The following is a 27,459-nucleotide window of genomic DNA, read 5'->3' on the forward strand; positions in this document are numbered from 1 at the left end:
GGGAGGCTCTTGCCATGAAAAATGACAAAAGGAAATACCGTTAGAAATCCAAGAAGAAATAGTCTGCTTGGATAAAGCAAGGCCCAGAGATCTACGATGAAAAGAAACAAATAGCTGATCAGATCTTCTGATAGACTTTGTCATATCCAAATCAACTCTAAGTTGCATATGCATGTCCAAAGTATGCAGCACCCTCTCACTGTCAGTTTGCGGAGAAGGGAAACAGTAGACAGATTAATAGACTGATTAAGAGATAGCTCATTACCATAAAAGAAGGGTTAGTGTACAAGTCACTCTGTACTCATGAAAAGTCAAAAAAGGAGGACAAGCCATAAGGGCCTGAAAATCAGACACCTGTCTGGCAGAAGTAAGAGCTAACAAAAGAAGTCTTTCAGGAATAATGTTGCAAGGAATCTGAAGCAGAAGGCTCAAAGGAAGCCTGAGTCAACTTCTCCAAAACAAAATTAAGATCCCAGGGAGGAGGAACAGGCTTCCTGGGAGGTCTAATATTAAGGACGTCTTTAAGAAATTGTTTCACCTCAAGTCTAGCAGCTAAAGGAGGAGAAAAATGCAAACAAGCAGAGATAGCTGATAGGTAGGCACTTAATAGAAGAATAGGCCAAACCAGCAATGAGCAACTCACACAAATAAGAGAGAACCAAAGGAGCATACACAGTAAGTGGGTCCAGGTTATGAGAGAGACACCAAAAAGAAAACCTCTTCCATTTGGATAAGTAGGATTTCCTAGTCCTGGGTTTCCTGGCCTTCTGCAGGACTTGCAGCACATCCTCAGAAAAAAGGTGTCTATGAGGAATCAAAATCTTATCACCCACAGTGTCAGATGAAGCATGGACAAGTGGGGATGGATAAGAGATCCCTTGTCTTGTGTGATTAGATCCACTCTGTGAAGTAACTTGTGATGATTGCCCCTGGCTAGAAGCAGAAGAAGAGGGAATCAGTGCTATAGCGGCCAAAAGGGAGTCACCAACAAGATTTTGAAAGCATCGTGTTGAATTTTGAACAGGACTTTCAGAATGAGAGACAGGGGAGGGAATGCATAAAGAAACACCCCCTTCCAAGAGAATGACAGGACATCCACCTTCCATACCAGAGATCCTGGGATTCTGGCACAAAACAGAGGAAGTTGTCTATTCAGAGGGGAGGCAAAAAGATCCACTTGAGTACCCCACTGGTGCATAATGTCCAGAAACACATCCTTGTAAAGCATCCATTCATGGAACTGAGTTAAGGACCTGCTTACAGTGTCTGCCACAATGTTTTGACTGGAAGGGATATAAACTGCCTGAAGAGTCACTTGACACTTGACAGTAAGATCCCATACCAGAACTGCCAACCAGCAAAGAAAATGAGATCTCATTCCTCCCTGCTTGTTGATATACCACATTACTGTGGTATTGTCTGTGAACACCTTCAGAGGCCCTGGAGAGAAAAGAGAGACTGAAATTCCTGAAAAGCCAGCAGAAGAGCTCTCATCTCTTTGACATTGATGTGCTCCTTCTGCTGACAAGGCAACCACACCCCCTGTACTTTTAGGAAGCCAAAAGTCACCCCCCCCCCCATCCCATGTCTGAGGCATCTGTGAACAATTCCTGAGAGGGAAGTGGGGGATGAAAAGAGATCTCTGGAATAAGAGTGAACTGCTGATTCCACCAGAGAAGTTGCTGTCTGAGGCAAGGAAGAAGAGGAACTACAAATTATAGAAGATGAGCATGTTGAAGCCACTCTGACTTCAGAAATCACTGAAACTTTCTCATATGAAGTTTGGCCAGAGGGATCATTGGAATGGTGAATGCCATGAAACTCAGAACTCTCAGAAACTCCCTGGTGGTAATGGAAGCCAGGGGAAGAAGAGAGTGAAAGAAAGAAATGAGAGTTAAGGCCTTTGGAAGGGGCAGTGATGCAAGCACTGGCACTGTCTGAATCCTGCAACCAAGAAAAACATGATCCTGCGAAGGAGTCAGTGATGACTTTTTGAAATTTATAGACAACCCGAGGCTATGAAGAAGGGATACGGCAAAATGAAGATTTTGCAAAACGGTTTCTGATGAGTTTGCCTGAATCAAAAGGTTGTCCAAGTAATATTTGGGTTCCTTGCATTCTGCAAAAGGCAATCACAGGAGCAAGGCATTTGGTGAACATCCTCGGGGCAGTAGAAAGGCAAAAGGGCAAATCAGAGAACTGAAAATGCCAGGAAACAACAGAGAAACACAAAATCTTCATGAAAAAAGGACAGATTGGAATATGGAGATAAGCATCCTTGAGATCTAGAGACACCATACAGGCCTGAGGGAGCAAGAAAAGAAACAAAATCTGAAGGGACAACATCGAAAAGGCAGGTACCTTCAGAAAAGGGTTTAGATGAGCGAGGTCTAGAATAGGTCTCCAAGTGCCTCTTTTCTGGGTACTAGAAACAGTCAGGAGTAGAACCCTTTCCCCCTTTGGGACACAGGCATGTCTTGAATAGCACCCTGTGACAAGAGATCTTGAAGAACCTCTAGTAAAAAAGGAAAATGTTCCCAAGGAGGCTGAGTAATGCGCATAAATGGAGAATGGGATTTCCACACCATGAAGTATCCTTGACAAATGATCAACAGAACCCAAGAATCCTGACTGATCTGAAGCCAAACCGGAAGAGAAAAAGAAAGGTGAAGAGAAAGAGGAATGTGGCTGGGAAGGGACAGATAGTCACACAGTGCCTGGTTTGATAAGAAAGGAAGGCTTTTGAGCCCCTGAAAATTGACTAGCCTTAGCATGAGGAGTCCGTTTGCCACTCTTCTTACCTTTAGTAGAAGGATGGGATTGTCTATGAACAAATGCAGGCTTAGCAGGGTAGTTTCTCTGAAATTTAGGCACAGGAGAAACAAACACATGTTTAAGCTCCCATAAGGCCTTCCCCTTATCCTGAAGGGACTTAAACCAGCAGCAGCTTCCCCAAACAAAAGTTTAGAATTCAGAAGAGCATCCATCAACTTAGCTTTAATATCATCAGGTAGAGGTTGAAGCCTAAGCCAAGAAAACCTCCTCATAACTGAAACAAATTAACAGCTCTAGAAGAGACATCTGCTGCAGCATAACTACATCTAATAGAATGACAAATGACTTGAGAGGAAGTCCCTAGCAAGGAAAGAACAGAAGTTTTACCCTCAGAGTCTGGAAAATCAGAAATAAGTTGACAGGCCTGAAAACGAAGAGCCAACACATACCTAGATATATGGGTCTAATAATTAATAGCCCTAAAAGCTAGGGTAGCAAAAGTGTAAACCTTTTTGCCCTGCCTGTCCATAGTTCTGCTGTCCTTGCGGACATTACCGAGGGGTCAGCAGCAGGACATTTATATAAAAAAGAACAATCCTCAGGAACCCTATAAAACCTATCAGGCTTTTTGGGAGCAGGAGGGAGAGAATCAGGTGACAGAGGCATTGGAGAAACCATCTAGTAAAGCAGCCAACACAGGATGAATAGCCGCAGGTTTAGGAGAGTCTAACTGCAACAACTCATAGTACTTCTTTTGGATATCAGAGACCTGGATACAATCCCACTTAAAATCCATCATCCTAGAAAGTGAATCCCCAAAGGAAATTTCCTCCAAAGGAACATCAGGACTAATAGATTCCTCCTCCTCTGACTCATAGTTCAAAGGAAAAGGAATTTGAGTAGAATAAGTTAGGGATTCATCAGCAAAACCCAGCTCATCCTCTGAAGAATCCTGGTTTTAGGCCTTTTAAGAGGAGTTGACGACCAAGGAGGAGCAAGAACTGAAACCCCATGAAGAGGCTTTAAGGACATTAAGGCAGAAAATAACCCCTGAGTAAAAGCCTGATACTCACTTTGTGCATGCCTAAAAGCAGAAGAAACAGGTTTAATTTGTTGTTTCTTTTTTAAGAAAACAGCCTGAGAAGGCTCAGATGCAGGACAACAGTCATGAATCATAGCAGGAACTTCTCCCAACTAAAAACTGTGGAACACCCTCTAGGCCCCTTAGAAAAAATCAACCATGGTTCCCTCTGAACATCCGAGATGGACACCTGCAAAGCCTCTTTGGATGTGCTGCTAGCCGGATCCTCACCAGCCTCCAACAGGTTTGTGTCAGAGAAATCTGACAACATAGCCAGTTGAGCCTCTGGGTTCATAATGACCTCATGAGAAACACCTGGCAGAGGCTGGACAGTGGAAGATTCTGGTTGTACCTTTTTCACCTTCTTCTTCCCTAATGGTTGACCCTTGGGGTGGGAGATTCTTTTCATAGTATCTTTAGCAAGTAGCCTAAGACACTGGTTCTCAAGATACAAGCAAAGAGAAGAAAGTCTACTGCAAAGGGTTTTCAGAACAAACGCATGCCAAATAGAACAAGATGTATGGTCATGAGAAGCACCTAAGCAAAAAAGACACTTATTGTGCCAGTCTGTATGGGGAATCTGTATTCCACATTGGCATTTACCCTTTCTGGATGATATTAACCTCAAGGAACAAAAAAAAAAAAAAAAAAAGAAAAAACAAAATGCCCAAAGGGGCACTTATCTTGCAAAACAGCAAACATGAGTAGTAAGTCCCGGAGAACGAAAATGCATTCAACTTGCAGAAGACGGATGCAGGTAAACAGACCAATGGTGTAGAAGATATGTTCAGACTGGCGGTAAAGAAGTTCTGTTTTTGGTAAGCCTGAACATCACCTTTCTGCACTAAATTATGCAGGGAGTATATGGTGATGTTCGGCATACCTTTTAAACTGAGAAGTCTTTGGAAGACTGGACAGACATTGGGCTTCCATGGCAGGAAATCTGATATAGTTAAGAATACTGCAGTAGTGAATGTAAGGACATCCAATGCTCTTGTCCCCCATTCATCATATAGTTTCATCTTCCTATAAAGCTTCGCCAAGAAAACTTTACAGAAGTAAATGGAAAAGGTTTGTGTTTTGGGCGCTTCAGAAACATATTAACCCCTTTTCAGCCCCTGTACAAAGTATCCTTGAGTTTTTGGCTACAATTTTCCACAAAGGAACTAGATCTTTGACCATTAGAGTTCAGTTAGCAGCCATCCCTTACATTCATATTGGATTTGAGAACTCCACCCTGATTTCATCTAAACTTTGTAAGGCCTCCTTGAAAGATATACCTCTTTTGAGACCGCCTTATAAAGATCCAACTCCCCAATGGGACATAAATATGGTAGTGCAGGCCTTGATTCATTCCCCAATTGAACAGGCAGCAAAATGTGATCTTAAGTTTCTGACCTGGAAGACTATTTTTCTGGTGATTATCAGCTCTGCTACAAGAATTTCACAAGTCCAAGCTTTGTCTTCTAAATGTCCCTACTTGATTTTTCATCGGGACAGAGTAACATTATGTACCAATCTTTCCTTTCTTCTTTCCTAAGGTGGTATCCGAATCTAACATTAACCAGTCTATCAATCTGCCAGTATTCTTTCCCAAATTTGCAAACAAAGGAGAATATATGGCGCAGTTACTGGATGTTCACAGATAATTACATTTCTACTTTCATAGAACAAAAAAATTAGGATGAATCAATTATTTGTCTCTTTTGCAGATTCTGAATTGGGTAAATGTGTGGCAAAGTTAACTTTAGCCAGATGTCTGATGGATTGTTTATCACTTGTCTATAGTAAGTTGGGTCTGTCCTTACCAAAACCTTTAAGAGCCCATTCAGCTAGGTCCATGGCTACTTCTTCGGTATTTCTATCTAGGGCTTCCATGGACGACATATATGCTGCTGCATCTTGGGCCAATCATCATATCTTTATTGTTCATTGCAAATTGGATCTGGTCTCGAGGGAAGAGCAACATTTGGCTCAGCTGTGCTCAGGAATATATTTCCTTAGAGTCCACCCTGGGGTTTAGGTAGCTGAAGACTCTGTCCCATCTGTTGAGGAATGAATGAAAATGGACAACATCAGGTAAAAATGTTATTTACTCAGCAAAATGTTTCATTTGTGTTGTCCATTTTCATTCTTCCTCAACTCCCCACCCACTCAACCTACAGCCAACATTTTTCACGACTGATTTCTGGAAGAATGAGAGTTAAAAGGACACCACTGTCCTTCATATTGAGCTCCACATATGGCTTCTTCTGTCTATATTAGTATTTCTTACTTTATGCCAACCAGCCAACAAGATCTGAGGTATGTTAGGGGTTGGTGCATTATGAGTAAGGGAGGAGCTCAAGAGTTTTTTTTTGGCCATGAGCTAAACTAACAGCCAAGTTGGATCCGAGGATCAGATCCAAACCCAACTTTTGAGGATGAATAAAAATGGACAACAGAGATGCAACATTATGGTGAGTACATAACTTCTTTTTAGGTAACACCTGCAATATGCTGTGGTTCCACTCATAAACTTCAAGATCTGATGTTGTCAAGCTTCATTTTATTCTTGACATACGGGGTTCGGTTCCAATATCAGAACTGACTTGGCCATTATTACAGCTTGCGCAAGCCAAAAACTCTCGAGCTTCATCCTTTCCCACAATCCTCCTGTCCCAGTTACCGTAGATCTCATTTGCTGCTTTTCCAGACAGACGTTTTCACCTCAGCTCTTGAGCTAAGTCAATTTTCTATGAATATTTCTATTAATATTTCTAGTTTAAAGTTTCTTGTTACTCTTTCTACTGTTTATCATTATATTTTGCAGTATTTTGTGTACTTTTGCTAGCCCTTATCCCTTCTCATAACAGGGATAATCTAAGGTAACTGGGACAGGAGGATTGTGGGTAAGGATGAAGCTCGAGAGTTTCTGGCTTGCGCAAGTTGTAGTAATGGCCAAGTCAGTTCTCATACACGTGCGTGTATTGTTTCAATCATTGTCGATAGTTTCCTTCTCTCCCATATACTTCGGTGTAGCTGTTATTATCATTGTTGATAGTTCTCTCCCTTGCCCTTTCTAGTTTCCTTTAAGAAAAAAAAAATATATATATATATATATATATATATATATATATATATATATATATATATATATATATATATATATATATATATATATATATATATATATATATATATATATATATATACACACATATACATATTTATTTATATACAGATTTCTTCCTCTCCTTCTCCTGTCCCTCCTTAGAAGTTTTGGTGTTTCTTTCTCTCCCTTCCATTATGGCTGACAAACCTAAAGGGCCCACTGGTTTTAAAAAGTGTCAAAAGTGTGGCCACAAAATTCCCCTTTCCAATTTTCATCTTCTTTGTGTCTATTATTTGGGGGCCATTCATCTACAAGAAGATTGCAGCATATGTCACAGTTTTAGTCACAGAGCTCTCGTCGAGAGAAGAACTAAATTATTATTGAAGGGCTTAAATCTGTCAGCCTTTGGGTCCAGCCATTTCTGCTGTGAAAAATAAATCTGATATTTCTTCCCCTTCCTTTTCTTCATCTTTAGACAAGTCAAAAAAGAGGAGCTTGTCGATTCCATCATCTCCTTTGGAACTGACTCTAAAGAATCATAAGTTATTGGCTCCATCTAGTACCTCAGATCTGATGGAACGTCAATCCAAAACTTCGGTGCTGGAAAAAATATCATTGGTACCGACAACCATTCAGAATCCTAGTGTGTTGTCAAAATCTCCACAGGAAAGCCGAATTCTGACTATGGACACCTCATCTTTGACTCCAACTACATCAGCTCAGACAGTTCAGCTTGATTTGCCAAGAGTGGTATATTCGCCTTCTACTGATCCTTTTGCTGGAGAATTGCCAAAGTTTTTCTACAGAGACCAAATTCTCCTTCTCAGGCTTCTATCCATTACAACAAATATCTCATCAAGACTGAAGTGGAGAGACTGGTGAATAAAATTCTATGTGCAAGAGGACTCACAGGATTTACGTCAGCTCTGACCCCTTTGGGTTTTGGAGCCAATCCAGCTTCTACTCCTTTCACTACTCCTCCTCTGACCTCCTCTCATGATTTAGAGATGTTTGCTCAGAGCCTTCAGGCACCAACTGTATCAGTTCTGGAGGTATCTATCGCTTCAGAATCATTTATTTCTCTGAGTTCTTTGGCTCTGTCAGAATCAGAAACCTCCTGGGGCTGCATCTCTCCTGCCAGCTCCAAGGAGCTGGGGTTGACTTCAATTTTTTCTGAGCCAACTCTGTGCCTTACAGCATTGTCATGGTGCACCTCAGCACTGGATTCTGCCTCATGGGCTGTCTCATCAGAGTGGGGAGTGTCCTTGGTTCCAAGGCAGTCTTTGTCAGTTCCTGGCTCATTTCCCTCTGCAGGGGGGGCAGCATTTCAGGCAATGGAAAGGGCTTTGTCCACATTGGTCACTCAGTCAGTTTCATCCTCCTCTGAGCACTTTCCATCCTCACACTCCCTTATTCATCCTGCCTCTTCAATGGGGCAGTGAGTACCCAATCCACAGGATCCACAGACTCATGTTCTGTCTTTTTTCTGATACCTCACCAGAACATCCTCCTGAGGAGGTCCCTCAGAAAAAAAAGTGCAAGAAGAAGCAATTAGATTCTCCACAGGAATCAGTCACAGAAGACACCGATTCTGATGAATGGGAAGGGTCCACAAGGTCACCCCCTGACGATGTCTCCTTTGGAGACATTCTGGAAATTTTAAACTACAGGGGTGAATGGAAGTCCCATAACCCTTCCTTGGAGGAGTCGGTGTACCTGCAGGCTTTCAGTACTCGCCCCTCTACCTCTTGGGTGACTCCGATTGCTGAGTTCATTTAATTGATCTCATAGGGGACGTGGAAGGCACCAGACACCATTGAACCTATCCCCAAGAGACCAGACAAAATTGTATCCACTCCAGAGGACAAGCAATTTTAGACTAAAGGTCTACTGGTAGATGCCATGGTTGTTTTGGCCACCACTAAAAAGGACTTGGCTGATGAGAGTACCTCTATCCATCCTCCCAGTAGAGAGTCCGGGGTGATGGATAGGTTTGGGAAGTGGGTTTACACTTCATCGACCTTTGCCGTAAGGGCATTGAATTTCCTGGCACATTTTACTCGACTCAAAGGGATCTGATCAAGGAATTATCAGATACCCTCGCAGGAGTTGTTACTGAGGGAGTCAAAGACAAGGTTGCTTCCCAGCTGGCCACCCTGGAGTCCATGTCAAATTCGTCCTTGGGGCTCATTGCACATGCAGCCAAAGGGACTACCTGAGCAGCGAGTTCAGGTGGAGCCATAAGGTGATATGCCTGGATGCAACTTTCTGACCATTTAAGTCTTCATTCATCAATGCTCCCTTTGATGGATCTTCTCTTTTTAGCCCAAAAGTTAGAGAGACATTATCCAGTTGTGAAAAAGATGGAAAGACCCTTTTCACAGTGAGCATATGTTTTTCTACTCCCCAAAGATCCTTTTCCAGGAACCAGAGGTGTGGTGGGAAAATTTGGTTCAAAAAATTCCAAGGGCCTTTACAGGACACATGTGGTACCAGTTCTCTCAGGGGCAGAGCGGGGAACCATAATGGAAGACACTGCTCATGCATCAGAGGTGGTCCACATAATCAGGGCTTTAGAGATTCCATTGCAGATAAGCCCTTTCAGCTTTCCTGAAAGGAAGCTCGATTGTCTTCCTCTGGAGCTAGTCAGGGGACACTTATCCTTGCACGAAAGCACCTGACAAAGTATAACAGATTCTTGGGTGCAACAGATCATATCAAGAGGTTATACCATTCCCTTTTCCAATCTTACCCTACTTGCAAAAAAATCCCAGGTGTTCTTCCCAGTCAGAGGGAACCAGCAGTTCTAGAAAACTGCTAGACAAAAGAGTTATCCAGGGAGTTCCACCAGACCAGAGAGGATCCGGAATTTACTCAAGATTCTTTTTAGTGCCAAAATAGATGGAAGACTGGAGACCAATTTTGGATCTCAGCATACTCAATAAATTGCTCCTACAAATGAAAGTCTGGATGGTCATGGTACAGTCATTCTTCTGTTTTTGGGAAAGGATGACTAGATGTGCTCAGTAGATCTTCAGGATGTATACTACCACATAAAAATGGACAGATGCTCCAGAAGATTCCTCCTGTTCCAGCTGGGAGCCAGTCATTACTAATTCAGAACACTGCCCTTTGGTCTCACCACAGCCTCAGGGTGTTCACCAAAATGTATGGCAGTAGAAGCAGCTCATTTGAGACTGCAAGGATTCTGGGTGATTCCGTACTTGGACAACAGGCTCATAATCATTCCAACCAGGCATTGACTGATAGAGGCAAGGGATTACATTGCCAAGACTTGTGCATACCTAGGAATAACTGTAAATCATGACAAATCCCTACTGACTCCAACTCAGAGATTAAAGTTTATAGGGGCAGTACTAAATACGAGCATCCCTTCCTCCAGCAAGACTTCATAAAATGATAATTCAGGTCCAGAAAATAATTCACAGAAAGAAAGTTCCTGCTCAAATAGTCTTACAGGCTCTAGGTTTGATAGCAGTGACAATAATTCCAGTTCCCCTGGACAGACTTCACATAAGAATTCTACAATGGCTACTGGCATATCAACAGTCCTTGCAATACCAAGCCATGTTGGATGAGATTCTAATCACCAGTCTTTGCAGGAAGGATCTTGCTTGGTGGATTCATTCCAAAGAAATCCTTCCTGAGCCGCCTCTTCGTCCTTCCAGAGCCCAAGGCCATAGTGACCACAGATGCCTCCCAGATGGGGTTAAGGGGCATTTTTTGGACAAGACTGTCCAAGGTACTTGCCCCCCTTACAGGCCAACTTGCATATCAGTGTTCTGGAACTAAGAGTGGTGCCTTTAGCATTGCAATCCTTTCAATCAGCTCTTCCTCTGGGAACAATTGCAATCCAAATAGAGAATATGTCAGTAGTTTGGTACATCAACAAACAGGGACAAAGCAAGTCTTATCCCCTTTGTTGAGAAGCACCCAGAGTGTGGCAGGTGGCAATCTCTTCCAACAATTTTCTGACAGTGGCACACATTCTGGGGAGTTCCAATGTGATAGCAGACAAACTGAGCAGATGTATTCTTCAGCCTCACAAGTGATTTCTCAGTCCAATAGTGGTGGAAAGGATTTTCCGTCAATGGGGCCAGCTTTGCTGTGACCTGTTTGCCTCTCTCCTAAATAACAAGTGCAGCAGCTACTTTGCCATAATTACCCCTCCGGGGAAGTCACCAAGAGATGCTCTCCTCCACACTTGGCTCCCTGGACTGCTGTATGCCTTTCCCCCATTCCTCTAATTCCAAAATTCCTACAGAAAGCAATAAGGCTGAAGAGCAAAGTAATCCTCATTGTACCTTACTGGCCTCAACAGATATGGTTCCCCTTTCTCTGGCCTTATCTGATTCAGTGAAATTGGACTCTGGACCCAGTTCCAGACTAATTGTCACATCCAGACCGACTAGTCCATCGAGATATTTTGAACCTCAAGCTGACAGTATGGTTCCTCCAGTTACACTAGTTGCCAGGCATCTTAAACTCTCTTCCTCAGTTTGCAAAATTCTCTTAGCTTCTCATAAGATTTCCAACCAGAGACTAGAATCTAGTAAATGGAAGAGATTTACCATTTGGGCTCATGGAAAAGATAATAATCCATTCTCTGCTTCTACTGAAAATATTTTAGACTTCTTAGCCTCTTTTCGATGCAGGAGCCTCCCCTTCTACCATCAGAATTCAACTAGCAGCAATTTCAAACTTTCATGATGGTTTGGAAGTACATTCCTTGGCTTCTCATAAACTTTTTAAGGCATTTTTAAAAGGGACACTATTGTTAAAACCCCATTTCAAAGATCCTACTCCTCCTTGGGACCTAAGCCTAGTGTTGCTAACCATCATAAGACCTCCCTTTGAACCATCTGTTGACTGTGATTTAAAGTGTTTTGTCCAGCAAAACATTATTTTTGGTGATAATCTCTGCTAGAAGAATTTCAGAAATTCAGGCCCTATTATGAAAACCACCTTATCTGATTTTTCACAAAGATAGTTACCTTATGAACAAATTCCACTTTTCTACCTAAAGTGATGTCAGAGTCTAATATCAATCAGTCTATTAATTTGCCGGTATTCTTTCTAAACTTTTTGAACAGAGGTGAATACCTCCTACATTTGCTAGATGTTCACAGACAATTAAGCTTTTATCTTCACAGAACTAAAGACATCAGAAAGTCTGATCAATTATTTATGTCCTTTTCAAGAGCTAGTCTTGGTAAACCTGTCAGCAAAGTGACATTAGCCAGATGGCTCAAGGATTGCATTTCCTTTATTTATGACAAAAATTAAATTGCTTTGCCTAAACCTATGAAGGCACATTTTACAAGATCTGTTGCCACTTCGGCAGTGTTTCACTCTAGAGCATCTATGGATGATATTTGTGCAGCAGCTACTTGGGCTTCTCCCCATCCCTTTCTTACTCATTACAAATTGGATTTGGTTTCTAGGGGAAGAGCATCCTTTGGTTCACTGGTGCTCAGGAATATCCTTCTATGAGTCCTCCCAAGGTCTAAGGTAGCTGGGGACTCTATCCCATATGTCAAGGATAAAATGAAGATCGACAAAATCAGATAAAGAAGTTATGCACTTACCATAATGTTTCATTGGTGTTGTCCATTTATATTTATCCTTGACTACCCTCCCTCCGTCCCCCAGCCTTTGAAGATTTTTTGGTGGAATGGATACTTTCATAGTGATTATGACATGGATTGAAGCATAGCAAATATGGTTTCCATTAAGACATCCGTAATTACACATTATTTGTAATATGCAAACTCTATTTGAGGCAACTGGAACAGGTGGATTGCAGGTAAGGATGAGGCGAAAGATTTTTGGTCTGCGCGAGCTGTAGAAATGACTGAGTTGGTTCTGATATCAGAAACAAACCCATATGTCAAGGATAAATGAAGATGGACAGCATAGATGGAACGTTATGGTAAGTATATAATTTCTTTTTTTCCTTGTTGAATTACTGTATACACTGATTCTTATCTTGCATAGTAACTAGTTTTATTTGCAACACAATATTATTTTAGTCTGATGTTGCATACTATAGTATTGCTTATACTGCAACCCTTTATTTATGAACTTACAATCGGAAGATTGATAGATGCATCGGACTGATATGTGTTACTGAATTCTAGCGAGCTCCCTAATACATACAAGAGATTGTTGCAGTGTGAACATACATGGACACAGACTATTCAGTACTGTCACTGAACATGAATTCAAACTGCCAAGACACTGCCATAATAGTACATGATCTACTTTCATCCAAGCTCACATCTTTCATTTACAAAAACATATAAATGGTGCACACATTCTCATAAGACGTGCACTTGAGTTTGCCACTTTACCAGCAAACGTGATAGTAATAAAAAGTGCTTACTCCATTCATGGGGGACAGGCTTTGTCTATCCTCACCCCCCCTTATTATTCTCATTGTGAGGCCACTGCTCCAAAGAGAAAGAAAATTATAAACAATGTCTTGCTCTTTGTCTGTGGTGTACTAAACATTTACACAACTGACTCACTATGAAACAAGCAAGCTAACATGATCGAATTCCACCTTGAGCTACTATGACTGAGCAATGGTGACTTAAGCTCACGTGATCTGAAGAAATGACTGTAAGCTTACTGAGTAACATGCTGATATGCTCACTCAGTGAGATAACGAATGTTATGTGTTAAATGAAGCAAAGCAGAGAAATGAAAATGAAACATATAGCCTAAAATCTCTCCTTTATCTCATCCCTTCAAAAATGTGATTGGACACCACTAAAGTACCTCAATCTGGATGAAGCCGTCCACTTCTTCAATAGCACCTTCCTAAACATCCTAAACACACATGCCCCCATAAGAAATGTCAGACTCAAAACACAGTGCTCCCCTTGGCTACAAAAAAGCACCAGAACACTAATGAAAATCAGAGATAATGCCTGGGAGCACTGGTGCTTAACAAAACCCCATCCTCTAGACAGTCATTCCTAGAGTTGCGCAACAAGGTCAAAAAGCAAATAAAAGAAGATAAAACCCAATATTATAAGTCTGCCCTAAACTCATCCTATCACAACCCTAAGCAGTTCTGGTTCACAATAAACTCCATTCTCCACCCAGATAAAGTAGGCACCCCCCCCCACCTACCATTGCCCCTTCCTCCAGCAGTATTGATGATTCATTCAATAAGCACTTTACTGAAACCATTATGACTTTGACTAAATACAACCCTCTAACTACTCTCCCTACATCAAAACCAAATACCCTCCCACAGTCTTTTCTTTTTCATCAGTACCTACCTCCTATATAAAAAAAAATCTATTGAAACTTAAGCCTACAAAACTTGCAGCTAACAGTCTCCACTCTGAATACATAAAGATAGCAGCAGAAGCCCTAGCTTATCCAGTCTCTATCTTAATTGGTTCTTATCAGAAAGCTATGTCCCCACTATGTGGAAAATATCCCACATCATTCCCCTCCATAAAGGTGTCATTCCACTGAACATTCCAATTACCGCCACATAACCATCTTTTCTCGACTTTCCAAGATACTTGAGAAATGTATCCATTCTCAAATCTTAAAATATCGCTTGCTAATAACCTCCTCTCCAGCACCCAGCATGGCTTCAGGCCATACCACAGCACAACTACTGCCTTGCTCTCTTTCACTAATATCCTTCATCGTAAAAATAATGGCTTGTTCTTCTCTGCTATATTTCTGGATCTATCCAAGGCTTTTGACATGGTGTCACACAAACTACTAATCTCTGTTCTCAATAACCTATCTTTTTCCCAATCAGCTACTGATTGGTTTTACAGCTATCTACCTGGCCACCAATAATCAGTTGTCTGGCATAATGACCTATCTACTCGACTTCCTGTAACACTTGGTGTTCCCCAAGGCTCCATCCTTGGTCCCCTACTATTCTCACTCTTCATCAATGATTTATTCACAGCCACCAAGCATGCTTCTCTTATACAGTATGCAGATGACTCCTCCCTCATCTACTCAGCCCCAACTATACCTGAACTTTACAAGATCACACAGGAAGCCTTTTCATCTGTAGAAAACTGGCTATCTAATGCTCAGTTATTACTCATCCCGAGCAAGACTAAACTCCTTATCTTCCAACCCGCTAAATCTAGCCCAATTATCCCCCACTTTAATATTCTAGCCAAAGACAATACCATCATCTCCCTAACAGAACACACCAAACTACTTGGTGTTGAGTTTGATAACAATCTCAGATTTGACACTCACATTTCTCTTACCATAAAAAAGTTCACAAAAACTAGGTGCATTGTGCAGAAAAACAATTCCTCACCAAGACAGCCAGAATTTCTGCTGCCAATTCCCACCTAATCTCCACTTTACTCTATGCCTCTCCTATACTTACCTACCTTAGGCAAACAGACCTAAACAAGCTCAAGGCTTGCTACAATAAAAATTGCAAAGTTTGCCACTGGTGCATCTTATCGCAGCCACCACTGTATCTCACATAGAGTACTTGACTGGCTTGAACTCCCTCAACTTCTTCCTGAATCAAGTCTCTCTCCCCCACAAGTTAGTAAACCATCCTCTTAAAGTCCCATCCCTTCAAAACCTTCTCCAGTCCTACTGCTCCACTAGACCTCTACGCTCCAGCAGCAAAAATCTACTTCTAGTGACCAAACCGAAGAACTCAGCAGGAGAAGCACTATTCTCCTGCTTCATATCCAGATTATGGAACAATCCTCCCCCCCGCATAACCACACTACCTTTTTGCAATTACTTCAAGACTGCACTAAAAACTCTTAAAATGTCTGGTTATGCCCATGCACCAGTCCCGACTAGTAACCCTCCTTTTACCTCCCCTTCCTCTCCCCTCCCATAGCCACCCTGCCTCACACCGTCTGATCATTGCATTCCTTCCTCTGCAGGCTCTGGCTCACCCTTTACCCTCCTCTTCCCTCCACACTCAATCTCTCAGACCTGTTATAACATGCTTAACTACCTCACTTCATCTCAACTCCAAATACATATCCAACTGACTTACACCTAGCTTCCTCTCACTGCCACATATACTACTCACTCAGTCTCCTCTATTACTCCTCTATCTTCCTCTTCCATCCCATTAGCCCTTCTAGCTTGTTCCACCTTCGTGTGGAGTTTCTGCTTTATATCTGCTTGGATTTAGTGCAATATTTGTATATGAGATTTAGGTATATGAGTTTACAACAGTATCTGTTTGAGCTTAGTACTATCTGTATACACATCATACCTTTATTCCTAGCCTCTAGCTAGATATTGGTATATCTGTCCATTACTATGTTTCATATTGTATGTATAGCTAATGTTTGCTGCAGTATGTATTATTTGCTATTGGATGTATATTCAGTTGTTCTTCATGTACTCTGCTGCTCATTTATTGTTCTGTGGAGCTTTTCTCCCTGGGTCTGCACTGAAAAAGGACCTGTGTTCAGTTGGAATTTCCTGGTAAACAAATGTAAATAAATAAATAAAATAAATAAATAAATAAATAAAATTATTATGTACAAGTATTATGACTAGATCTGATAAGCAGGTAAAAAGCTGGGGGTGCAATTACACCTCCTGCTGTTTTGCATCGTACCATCCTCATGGAGTAATCTGGAGGATGTATTGGGTCGATTTCAGATATATCGGTGCTGTCTGCCTGTTGGAGTTGCTCCAATGAATCTTCATAGGTCATAGAAAGAGAGGCCACACCTGGATAGAACACAGAATTACAGAAAGATTACCTTTTAGCTAAAGATGAGCAAAGTAAATTTAAATGTTTTAAGATAAGTACTTAACAAAAAAGCAAGCATCAGCTATGAATGATATATGTATTTGTTTTTATTCTTACATTTGTTAACTGTGTAGCTGGACTGATAAAACTAGTGCATTTTAAGCTACTATCTAAATTTTTACATTTAAAAAAAATACAAAGGTATAAAATGCATTGAAACAAAGTACAGATGCCCTGCGCAGCAAGAAAAGCATGGTTGTAGAAAATAAAATATCGAACACATATGTATATCTAGCCATACTTAAAGAGGGCAGCTGCATATAGCCAACCTGCTGGCATACCAGTTCACTTCTTAGTACTCTACCAGTGACTTGAGGTTATCAAGCATTTCTAATATGCAACAGCTAGATGAGGTATGCAGAGTCCAACAGCCTGATCAGTCATCCAGGGAGGAAGGTGTGGTACATTTTGGAGTGGTGTCATCCTCTGATGTGTGTAAATAAGCAGCAATGCTAACCCCTGACCTCCACACCTAACTGGAAGCCTAGCCACACCTTACAATACATACAGGGGAATGTCAGCACAAGTTTGCTATTGTGTTCTATGCACAGTGCAAGGTTAAAAAGCAGGTGTGTGTGTGTGTGTGTGTGTGTGTGTGTGTGTGTGTGTGTGTGTGTGTGTGTGTGTGTGTGTGTGTATGTGTGTGTGTCACAAAGTTAAAGTCTTCAGCACTTCAAGGCCACTGTAGTGCCCTAATTTCACCACAGCATACATGTAGAAAAAAAGGGAGGGGGTTGACAGTTAAATCTGGCTGATGTACATTATGTAGTTGATGACTGATGACTGCTTTTCTAGCCCTAAATAGCCTAATTACAAGCAGTCGATATATAGACTAACTCTGTTTGTCCTGCGTGTCTCTACGAAGTTGCCGCCAACACAGTAATGTTGTTAGTGTATGGTTGCACTTTAAATACATGTGCTAGATCCTCATAAAGTATTAGACCATTCTAAGGGAATTACATAGGGAGTAACCTAGTTATCCTAGTTATAGTAGACCATTCTAAGGGAATTAAATAGAGAGTAACCTAGTTATCTAGTATACAGACTGTTATTCTAGATTTGCATATAAACTGCTGTGATTAAAATGTTAATGCTGTTTTACTATTTTAGTTTTTTACCACACATTTGTTTTATTTTCTCATATAAATTAGATCTCTAAAAGTAGTTTATTGGGGGATTTTCATGGTTCATTTTGGAACACAGACTATGATTGTGAGCCTTTAAATTGCATAGTTTGAGTTACTACAGTAAACCAAGAACAAGTGAAAAGCACCAATAAAGCAAAGCAGATCCACAACCTGGAAGCTGGCTCTGGAAGCCCAAAATGAAAAGTTGATGAAATGCTGATATTCCTTCTTCCGCAAAGCAGAAAATGAAAGGCTGCAACTTACATAAAACTTTTTTGCTTTAATAACAAACAAAAATCTCCTCAAGCGCTTTCGCTCAGCCTGGTGCTGAGCTTTTTCAAGATACAATAAAATCAAGCTGGTTGTTCTTTATATACATAGTCAAAACTTGACCAATAATTCAATTAGTAAAAGAGAAGGTCTAATTAACCATTCAAATTACTTGCTGGTACAAAACCTGCTTGCAGGCAAACCATTACTAAGCACAACTCGCTGCAATATCCAACAAAGTATATGCATAAACTTAATAATCAATTGTTGGTGTACACACAGATTGCCATAAAAATATACAGTGTTAAAAATATGCAATATTAAAACTATGCAATGTTAAAACCATATTCAAAAGCCAATACTATACACATACTAATATGTTAAAAATGTTTAAATGTGCTGTTTATTCAGAAAAATTTTTATTTCTGTATGTAAACCCTGAAGACACTGGAAAACCAAAAATTCATAATTTAGCCTTCCTTAACCTCAGGACGCTGCTGATGCTGCAAGCGTCATTGAGCCCTGGTCGCCTTCCTGCATCTAGTCTTAGCTGCCATAGTAACTCTTTGTATTCTAAAAGAGACCCCCAGTCCCCCCCCCCTTTCATCCAACCTTAGCTGTTCTAAAATAATGAATTTGATTTCCATGTTGGGACAAAAAAGGGAATGTCTATAAAAAGCATTAGTTTCCTTTTTCTTAATTATATCATACTGATGCTCATAAATACGTCTTCTGAGGGTTCTTTCAGTCTTTCCTATGTAGAAACCTTTACATCTAGTACATAAACCTAAATAAACAATAAATTTGGCATTGCAATTATAATGGCCCCTTGGTTGATATAAGAATTTTCTTGATGGTAAATATAACCTATATCCATTGAATATAGCCGGGCATTGCTTGCACATTCCACATTTGTATGTGCCTTCTTTTTTATTATCACTACTTGCCATTGGTTTGTTCTGATTCATCTCTAGCATTTCTTTTAAATTGGTACCCCTACATCTAATGAATCTAGGAAACTCTGGAATCATATTACCCAACCTATCGTCCAGTCTTAGGATTGGCCAGTATCTCTTTACACTGTTTTCCACAACCTCATAATCAATACTAAAAGTATGGATGTATCCTTTTTGTTTCTTATTCTGCAGGCTACTGCCCACTTGGCATATTGATGTACCCGTAGTGTCTAGGAGAGGTGGATATTTTGTTTCCCTGCACCTAATAATCTCGGTCGCTAGCTCTTCAACAAGAAGGCTAGGATACCCTCTTTCAAAGAATCTTTCTTTAAGGAACCTAATTTCCTCCATAAACACCTGCATTGTGTTGCACATTCTGAGTTACTACAGTACTGCTTTTCATAGTACGCTCAGCTCCTTACTCGCACTCCACCCCTCCAGCATTTCTCCTAGTCCTGCTAAGACCTTAACAAGCTGACATATAGTTTTTCTCTCTGTCTCTCTTTCAGTCTGGAAGCCCTGTGCTAAGACACGGGCTGTCTCATCCATCTCCTATCTACCTACCTCAAAGAGTACCCTACGGAACAGAAAGAACTCCTGAATGAATACCAAACTTTGCATTGCTTAAAAGTGCCTCTCACCAGCCTCGCAGTCAAGGCAATAGCATATAATTCTGTACTGAACTCTTCAAGAGTGAGTGCCATTTTTTTTAAACCTAATTGTAAGGGCCAGCACACCCACGGACCTACCCCGAGGCCATTCCTGCCCTTACTATATTGTCCTAAGTATGTGAGCTGGTGCTGTTCCCCACTTTTACCACTAGATGGCAGCAGAACACAGGTTATGAGAACATTGTTTCTGACTTTCTAAAGCTCCCCCAGGACCGCTGCATAATACTAAGTCCAAGAACCCTAATTCTAGCATAAATATCAAGCAATCTCCCCAAGGAAATAAATAAGAAGGTATTACCTTTCAGACGCTGACCCTCTACAATTAAACCTCTCACCTTAGCTTTGAATACAAATGATGCCTTCTGCCTTACTCTCCTTTTCCTCTGGAAACTAGACGAAGGACATCCCTTGCATATTACCTAGACAAAATTTTACTTAGACAGTGTTACCTACCTACCTACTTATGGCCTTGGTAGTGCACAGTCTCTCTGTATTACTGATTACTTCTCAGTAGACAACCCACTCTGTGGCTCTATCAGCTCCGTTCCCCTACCCTACCCCCAATTCCCACCCACCCCAGTGGTCCAAGATTTATACTACCTAGATCACTCCCGCACTCCCATCCCACCAATCCCACACACTAACCACTATACATACACAGCCATACCCCTCCTTTACCTACACACTTACTCAAAGCCTTCTTATAGTATTTCTCACCTATCCAATACCTTATACCAATTGGGATTATTTCCCATTTGAGTAACCTTAACCTACTCAATATACCTTATTATAGTCTTTATCCATCCTCAGCCCCACTCACCTGCATCATTAAGCTCTTCAGTATGCCTAAGGTAACCAAAGCCATCACAACCAAACTAGCATTTCTAACAACATGTATATCTGTCCTCACCTCAGCATATATCCTCACCTCCTTTGAAAAATCAACCTATTACCAATTTAATTACTTTCCAAAACAAACAGCTATATTATCCCTGACCCACACCCATACTCAAATAAATATCACTTCCAATTCAAGCTACCTGCTAGCCAAATACCATAGACTCTCACATATTAAATACAACAAACTCATAGTCAAGAAAGTAAAATATCTAAAAAGCCATACATGCAACCCTACTCTAAGACTAAAAAATCCCTCCTTGAAAGATGGTGACATCCACCCTAATCCAGGCCCAACCAATGTCTGCAGAGTCAAAACTACCAGCCCCTATCCCACACCCCTTGTTATCCACCCCAAACCCCCAATTCTTTCCTAATAGGACATCTTAATATCCTCAGTATTAATAACAAAATAGCCCATCTCCATGCCCTTCTAGACATTTACTCCTTTGACATCTTCTGCCTCCCAGAAACTTGGTTAAAACCTGAAACTAAAGACAACAAAATCGTCCCCCTAGGATATAATATATTGAGACAAGACCATATTAAACGTAAGGGTGGGGGAGTAGCAATCTTATATAAAGATGGACTTCAGATCTCCTCTTTACCTTATAACCCACCTCAGGAAAACAATGCAGAAATCCTTATCTCCAAATTTCAAATCAACCCCAGCAAATCATTATATTTCATCTGTATCTATCTTCCTCCTGGTAACAATAGCAATACTATCGGGGATATCCTTAGCTGGGTGTCCTCTACTTACCCACAAGAAACAATAATACTAGGTGACTTTAACACTGACTGGAAAACTGTCAATGCTGAAAATCCCACATCCCATATTAATCTTCATGTGGCTTTAGTCAAACAATTACCTCTACAACCAGAATCAACAAACCAAATAAAAAAGAAACCACCTTAGACTGGATTCTTACTAATAATCATAAACAAGCTTATAAGGCAGGAACTCTGCCTGATGATGTAAGTGATCACACTTTGACTTACATTATAAGGCAAAATAATGATATTTCTAACCCCCCCACTTATAGGATTTCACGGTCCAGCAAACACTTTAACCCAGTACTATTTCAAAATGAAATAAGTGCCTGTGACTGGAATCCTTTAAAATCCCTCCCACTTGATGAGGCTGCTAAACATTTCAACTCCAAATTCTTAGATATCCTCGATAGGCATGCTCCTAAACGTTCCATCAGAATGAAGACCAAACCAGCCCCCTGGATTTCTAAGGAAACCAGACAAAAAATGTTGCTTAGACACAAATCATGGGCTAAATGGAGAGCTACCAAAATTCTCTCTGACCAACAAAACTTTAGGCAGCTTAGAAATACTACAAAAAAGGCCATACATACTGACAAAAAGAACTACTATTGTAAATTACAGCAAATCCACCAAAACAACCCACAGAAGTTCTGGTCAGGTATCAATAGACTCTTACTCTCAGGTCACTCTCCTACACCAACCCCACTAGGGTGTGATCATAATACCTCCCTCCAAATTGCTAATGCTTTCAATACTTTCTTCACAGAGACCATACAGTCACTTGACAGTCAACTATCCTCAGATAACGATAAACTTCATACCACCAGTTCTGGCTCTCTTCCAACATTTAAATTGCAACCCATCTCTACAGCTCTCATCTTCAAATTCATCCAAAAACTGAAGCCTTGCACTCCTTCTGCTGACCAGCTACCATCTGAATACCTGCAAAAAGCAGCCAAAGTTATTGCATACTTAATATCCATCCTTATAAATAGAACCATTAAAGAGGGGGCCATCCCAGAAATCTGGAAATTTCCCATATTATACCCCTACACAAAGGTGGTAACTCCAAAGATTATTCTAACTATCAGTCTATAGCCCTTTTATCACCCCTAGGAAAAATTATGGAGAAATGTATTCACCATCAGCTATTAGACCACTTAACTCAACATAACATTCTAGCTAACTGCCAACATGGCTTTAGGCCATTTCATAGTACCAATACCGCCCTCTTATCCTTCACAGATTGCATCAATAAAAATCACAACAATAATATTCTCTCATCTGCACTCTGTATCGATCTCTCAAAAGCTTTCGACATGGTTAACCACACTCTTCTTATTAACATTCTAGAATCCCTTTCCCTTGATACTCTGGCTATCCAATGGTTCAAGACCTACCTCAGCAATAGGCAACAGGCAGTTCTCTAGGATCAGAATCTATCATCCCTCCTGACAGTCACCCTTGGAGTCCCTCCGGGCTCTATTCTAGGACCTCTCCTTTTCTCACTATTCATTAATGACCTGCATGTAGCAATTCCTCAAGCCACCTGTATACAATATGCAGATGATTCGACAATCATATGTTCAGCTATCTCCCCCTCAGAACTACATTCTTCAACTCAGAAGGTATTCAACATAATTGAGACTTGGTTCTTGAAGCGTTGCCTCCTTCTAAATGCCAAAAAAACTAAGCTCCTACTCTTTGTACCTACAAGTAAGTCCTCCCCAGCAGACTTCTCAATCAGCTCCAACAACAGTACCCTCATATCCCTACACACCTCCACTAAACTGTTAGGAATTACAATTGATAATAACCTTAACTTTGACAGCCATATAAACAACACTATAAAATCTATAAACAAAAAAAAAATGGCTCCTTATACAGAATTAAACCCTTCTTAACACCATCAGCCAGAACCAAAATTGCTCACTCTCACTTAATTTCAACTCTTCTATATGCCTCACCCATTTACACTAACCTAAAAAAAAAATAACCTTATCAAACTAACTAATTCCTACAATAGTATTGCCCGATTTGCTACTGGCAATCCCTTTAGAACCCACCACTGTCTGAATCTACTGCAACTAGGCTGGCTAGAACTACAAAATCATCTGTTATTTACTCAACTCACCATTGCCCACAAGCTATTTTACCAACCTAACATCACTCCTATACTCTCTAACCTCATCATCCCCTACAAAATCCTAAATTCACTACGCTCTTCTAGCAAACTTCTAGCCAACTTATCAAAGTCCAACAACACAGCAGGGGATTCCTTGTTCTATAGCACTGTAGGTAAAAACTGGAACCTTTTGCCTATAGAATTAACCTTACTTCCCACTCTGCCTCTCTAAACAAAACCTGAAAAACCACCTGAAGTTCCATTGGTTATGCCCCTGCAGTAACCCTGATTAATCCTTTGATTCATTACTTCTTGCTCTCTTCCTCACTTTTCTTCCTAAACTCTGCTGCATATCACTGTAAGGACTGTGCTGTAAATAGTATTCCTAAAACAACCTGTTGCACTGTTATTTACCTATGTATTATACTGTATATCAACTTGTCTTATACTATCTGACACTGTTTAGTGTAATACTTCTCTTTATTATTACATTCATATGTTTTATCTTTTTACACTGTGTATATATTGTTTGTATATTCTGTGTGCTAATATCGGAGCTTTTCTCCCCGGGCCTCTACTGAAAATAGAAATACATCCAGCTAGACTAGCCCGGTTAACAAATGTAAAATAAAATAAAAAAAAATGGTTCCAAATTTTGAGGCCAGTGATGTAAATGCCTTCCTGCCAACAGTGAGGGCTGATAAAAAAAATCCCTTTACTGAAGAAAAGCTTACTTCCAGGGGGGTACTGCATGCATCTTTCAGTATGCAGACAGAGCAGTTATTTTTTTTCAGAGTTCCTGGGTATAATCATTAGAGAAAGACTAATCAAACTAAATATGTTGCAGAATTCAAGGGATCTTGAGTAAAAGGCCATCTGCTCCCAAAAATGTGTTGGAATTTTTTGAGCAGCAGGTTCACATTTTCAAAAAGATCCAGAAGAACAGTCACACCAGCACATACCATTGTTTAGTAAGAATGGAGATTTGAGTCTGATGCTCTTGCTAATGATATGGTCAAAGAAGGCAGAAGTTAAAGTGGTCAGAAAATCTGGAACCTACTAGAAAATGAATGATTATACTTTCTGTGTTGAACATTATAGGAAAAGAAAATAGAAACATATTGAGGTTCAAAGTAAAAAAAAAAATTGACTCTTCCTAAAGACGTCAGATTTGGCTGATATGATTTTATTTGCATTCATTAATGAGAATTATGAAGGCTTTTCATTCCTCAGGATTGTTAGCTTACTTGTAACTGGATACTATGCTGTACCAGTCTCATGGGGATTTCAGATGAAAGATAAGAAAGGGAAGAGTTCTTGCGCAGCCAGCTCATGCACATGGCCTGCACTGTATCCTGAATGAGCTGCAGAACGTTAACATTCGCCTGTACTTGAGTATGGAATGGGCAAAGGTCCAGGTAGTGAGTGACAGTTTCTTGTGTAAGGGGATTCGTAAATATTAACACCAGCTTGGAATTGATGGTAGCAGCGTTCTTAGGTTATCTCATATTGAATGTTCATACCACAATAGAGTGGTTATTGAGAAAGGGAGAACAGTACTGGAGTGGACATAATTGTGGGTGTTTATTTAAGACCCAGTTTAAAACTGTACGAAGGGGCACAGTTCAAAAAATGAGGGATTGCACAGTATGATTAATACATGACAAAGTATTAAAGGAGTGCAAATGCATGGAACAACCTTATGAAGAAAACGATGAGTCAAAACCATAGTGGTATTTAAGAATGTAGGGGAAAGACACAACATCTATTTTGCTGGGGTATAGAAAGGGGCAGGAGAGTGGCCAACAAATAGTTGCAGCTCATTCACTGGCTAGGATAATGAGTAGAAGGATGGGTTAGATGGTCCTTATTTGCAAAAAAAAAAAAAACTGCTTCTAGTGGTCCCTGAAGATGAGGTCTGTCTAGAGTTGCAGATCTGATGAGGACACTGATACCTAATTTTCCATTACTATCACTGGACTATGTGGTTATGTTAATATAACTTTTGAAACCTTTCTGATATGCTTTCCCTACACTGATCCACATGAGAGATGTCTTCAGGGGCTGTCAGAAGCAGTTTTTTGGTAGGTAAGGACCACCTGGCCCACCTGTCTGCCCATTACCCTAGCTAACGATTACGTGGGTGTTGATGACATGGCAACACTGAGCTGCAAACAGGCTTTATCATGAAGCCCTGGATTTGATTCATCCTCACTGTTCATGTGCATAATATGGAACTCTGAGCAAGTCCCTTAACCAGAGTTCCTGGTTACTCTGAATAAAGACACTTATGCCTACTGGGATTTACCTGTGAACAAACAATCACAAATTGCATACTGACCTGGATCATGGATATTTTCTGTTTGCATATCATCTTTAGCAGTGTCATAGGACATCTTTTGCCTCTTGACATTGGTGTCAGCATCCTTCACCTTATCATCATCATCACGTGATCTCTTTTTTAATGTGGCTGTAATTACAATAGTTACACATCACTAGGCAATAATATTAGGGAATAAAGTTATTACAAAATCAGAGAGCAACATATGATGGCTTCTATTTAACTGTACACGGTAAACTAACATCAAGTGCTGCTTGACAACATCACCATGGAAAGACTTCCATTCAGCTGGAGAATTCCTTCTCTTACATCTGCAACAGATGCAATTTAAACAATATCCCTCATGGGAATTTGTGCAGGGGATGCATATCAGAAAGGTTTCAGAAGTCACATTAACATAACCACAGAGACCAGTGATAGTAATGGAAAAATGGTTTCAGTTTCACTTGCAAGTCATTAGATTCAAAACTGCACTGAACATCACTGCATTTTTCTGTTGTGTTATCTAAACAGCTTCCTAGCTGTTCTAGATCTGTCTTTGTAGGCCAGACAGTCTCCTAAAAACAGTTAACTTTGAACTACTTAAAGAACAGTTCTTGTCACCATTGGCTAATAAATTAAGAATGTTTGATCCTTTCTAACTCATCTATCGCCAAATGCAGTTCCCTCATCTGGTGTCCCTCATCTCTTAAGTTGAGGGCCGGAAAAAAATAGGTCCTCAAGGTCTTCTGTCCAAGTTGAGGACCAAGCAGCTTGCTGCAGTTAGAACACCACCCACAGAGCAATTCAGCCTTGACTTCACCTACTACTACATTATGAATGCACATGTTTTAGTGATGCCTGTTAATTTATTTCTCGTTCAAGTGAGGCCTTAATTATTAGTGTCCTGAAGACATGACCTTAAACTTTATAAGTTACTTTTCCCATGCTTTGTAAATATGGTGCATATGTTTTGCATCTTATCTTATTGTACTGTACTTTTCTAGTGTGTATTCCATATACTTATGCTTTTATGGTTTTCCTATTCTGTATACATATTTTTCATACTTTTTGTATGCATGTTATATCACTGTTTTGTCCCATTTGAAAGTAATACCATTTCTAATGACTGCAATGTTTTAATCTGCTTTGTCTCTTTAAGTGTTTGCACTATAACCACTGAAGGTGACAGACTGAGTCTTTTTTATCTGGCTGTCCAGTTTTTATGTCATTGTGCCCAAGATTGTTACTGTATTCTATTTCTATTTGTCTTTTAATGTCGATTGTAGTGTTGCTGTCACATGTTCTGAGTAGTGTCAGAAAAGGGTGTTGTGCCAGTTCACCAACCCATTTATCAAACAAATAAGTAAATAAATAAATACATTTCTGAAACACCTTGATGATGTCTACATAATATATAATAATTATGCACAAGACCATTCTATAATCATAAAAGTGACTTGCTTGCGGTTAAAAAACATAATAGCTTACTTCATTCTGCTGTGCTGACATGACAGTGGTATGTTTTGATACATACAGAAGT

The sequence above is a fragment of the Protopterus annectens genome, chromosome 8.part0 (genome assembly GCF_019279795.1).
Source record: "Protopterus annectens isolate FY-2018-M chromosome 8.part0, PAN1.0, whole genome shotgun sequence".
NCBI classification, from domain to species: domain Eukaryota; kingdom Metazoa; phylum Chordata; order Ceratodontiformes; family Protopteridae; genus Protopterus; species Protopterus annectens.